The 3213-nt window shown below is 36.7% G+C and overlaps 1 protein-coding gene across 1 annotated transcript in view; it reads right to left on the bottom strand.

The window, feature by feature from the left end:
• The window catches only part of LOC109841690 (serine/threonine-protein phosphatase 6 regulatory ankyrin repeat subunit B-like), a 10531-nt gene that overhangs the window by 1594 nt on the left and 5724 nt on the right, over positions 1 to 3213 (bottom strand). The gene's annotated exons all lie outside the window — the stretch shown is intronic.

The following is a 3213-nucleotide window of genomic DNA, read 5'->3' as shown; positions in this document are numbered from 1 at the left end:
GAGGCGGTCCATGATAAGGGGTGAGGGTACAACGGAAACGAGGGAGGATTTGGTGGTTGATTGTGGTTTAGAGAATGGATTAATGAGAGATTGTTGGTTGATTAGTTTTTGGGGTGGGTTTGATTGGGATATTATTATGTTGTTTTTGTGGGGTTTAGAGCTGAGAGGGATGTTTTTGTATTGAATCGCTATAATAATTTTGTTATTATAATATAGTTATCCTTGGGCTACTAGTCGTATAACAATATTAATTGAACAATTTTTTTAAAATTGACCGTTTTTCAAATTTAATGAACAAAATCGACCATTAAAAAAAATTGGCAAAATCGACTCTTTTCTACACAGAACTAGTAGTCCCGTGTAGAAAATGATCGATTTTGCTAAATCCCCCGACCGCTCCACGCCTGAAAGAACAGGATCGATTCTGCACGGGACTAGTAGTCCCATGTAGTTCTCCCAAAAAATACTTAGAATCATCGATTTAAAAAATTTACAACAATACATAAACTTAAGGGGGTTGGCGCATAACCCATCATCACCGTCTTCAAGATCGCAACTTTCTTCACCGCCAATGATGAACGCCGGGAAAGTTTCACCATCGACGTCGACCTCGTTGGAAAAATTTAGAGGGTACTAGAATTTTTCCCTAAAAACCCATTTCAAATCATCACAGTAACATTATGAAAAAGAAAGAGAGAGAAAGAGAGAAAGGGTATTATGGTCTTCACATGTTTTAAACTCTTGGGTTTTGTGTTTTGGGGGATCAAGAAATTATGGCTTTGCTTTTGGGGGTTTGGGAGCGTTGAAAAAGTCCTGGGGGAAGGTGGAATACTTGTAAGGAAGTTGGAGGTTAGAAGAAATTTTCCCATATATTTATATACAAATAACCCTGCACTAAATTAATATGGACACATTTTTAAAATCGTCCGTTTTTCAAATTTAATGAGCAAAATCAACCATTTCATAAAAATTTTAGCAAAATCGACCCTTTTCTGCACGGGACTAGTAGTCCCGTGCAGAAAAGGGTCGATTTTGCTAAAATTTTTATGAAATGGTTGATTTTGCTCATTAAATTTGAAAAACGGACGATTTTAAAAATGTGTCCATATTAATTTAGTGCAGGGTTATTTGTATATAAATATATGGGAAAATTTCTTCTAACCTCCAACTTCCTTACAAGTATTCCACCTTCCCCCAGGACTTTTTCAACGCTCCCAAACCCCCAAAAGCAAAGCCATAATTTCTTGATCCCCCAAAACACAAAACCCAAGAGTTTAAAACATGTGAAGACCATAATACCCTTTCTCTCTTTCTCTCTCTTTCTTTTTCATAATGTTACTGTGATGATTTGAAATGGGTTTTTAGGGAAAAATTCTAGTACCCTCTAAATTTTTCCAACGAGGTCGACGTCGATGGTGAAACTTTCCCGGCGTTCATCATTGGCGGTGAAGAAAGTTGCGATCTTGAAGACGGTGATGATGGGTTATGCGCCAACCCCCTTAAGTTTATGTATTGTTGTAAATTTTTTAAATCGACGACTTGAAATTAAAGTAGAATATGTAACTTTATATATTATTAGTATGTAAATTTATATATTATTATTATTTCACTATTATAAGTTTGTTGTTAAGATTATGAATTGGTGGTGAATGAAGGTTACATGTTGGTTTTGAAGGTTACGACTTGGTTATGAAGTTTATGAGTTAGTTGTCATTTGTACGTGTTGGTTGTGAAGCGTACGAGTTGGTTATGAAATGGTTACAAGTCGAGTGTGAAAGGTTATGAGTTGATTGTGAAGGTTACGTATTGGATGTCAAGATTACGCATTGATTGTCAAGGATATGAGTTGGTTGTGAAGGATACACATTGGTTATGAAGGTTACGCGTTGGTTGTCAATGTTACGAGTTGGTTGTGAATGTTAGGCATTGGTTATGAAGGTTACGAGTTGGTTGTGAGAGTTACGCATTGGTTGTGAAGGTTATGAGTTGGTTGTTAAGATTACGTGTTAGTTGTGAAGGTTTCGTGTTGTGAAGGTTACGAGTTGGTTGTGAGCCTCGACAATGAGTTGATTGTGATTGTTGTTAACTAATCTTCACAACTAACGCATATCCTTCACAACCAACTCGTAACTTTAACAACCAACGTGTAACATTCACAACCAACATGTATCATTCACTACCAACTCATATCCTTCACAAACAACTCGTAACCTTCACAAACAACTCGTAACCTTCACAACCAACGTATATCCTTCACAACCAACTCGTAACATTCACAACCAACTCATAACCTTCACAACCAATGCATATCCTTCACAATTAACTCGTAACATTTTCACAACCAACTCGTAACCTTCACAACCAACATGTACCCTTAGCAACTAACTCATAAACTTCACAACCAACTCGTAACCTTTAAAACCAATACGCAACTTTTCTTCACAACTAACTCATAACCGTCACAACCAACTCATAACCATCACAACCAACTCGTAACCATCACAACCAACTCATAACCTTCACAACCGACGCATAACCTTAATAACCAACTCGTAACCTTCACACCCAATGCATATCCTTCACAACCAACTCGTAACCTTGATAACCAATGTGTAACCTTGACAACCAAGGTGTAACATTCACAACCAACTTATATTCTTTACAACAAACTCATAACATTAACAAACAATATGTAATCTTCACAATCAACTCATAACCTTCACACCCAACTCCTAATCTTTCATAACCAACTCGTAAGCTTCACAACCAGCATGTACCCTTGGCAACTAACTCGTAAACTTCACAACCAACTCGTAACCTTCAAAACCAACATGTAACCTTCCTTCACCATCAACTCATAAGCTTAACAACAAACTTATTATAGTGAAATAGCAATAATATATAAATTTACATACTCTACTTTAATCTTAATTCATCGATTTAAAAAATATATAATAATATGTAAACTTAAGGGGGTTGGCGATGCAACTCGTCATCATCATCTTTAAGATCGCAGTTTTCTTCACCATCGATGATGAACGTTAGGAAATTTGCACCGCCGAAGTCGACGCCGTTGGAAAATTTTAGATGGAACTAGAATTTTCCCCCAAAACTCATTTCAAGTCATCATAGTAATATCATAAAGAAGAGAGTGAGAGAGAGAGAGAGAGAGAGAGAGAGAGAGAGAGAGAGAGAGAGAGAGAGAGAAAAAGA

Source organism: Asparagus officinalis, chromosome 5 (assembly GCF_001876935.1).
Source record: "Asparagus officinalis chromosome 5, Aspof.V1, whole genome shotgun sequence".
NCBI classification, from domain to species: Eukaryota; Viridiplantae; Streptophyta; class Magnoliopsida; order Asparagales; family Asparagaceae; genus Asparagus; species Asparagus officinalis.
This window is presented reverse-complemented; position numbering and strand designations above follow the sequence as displayed.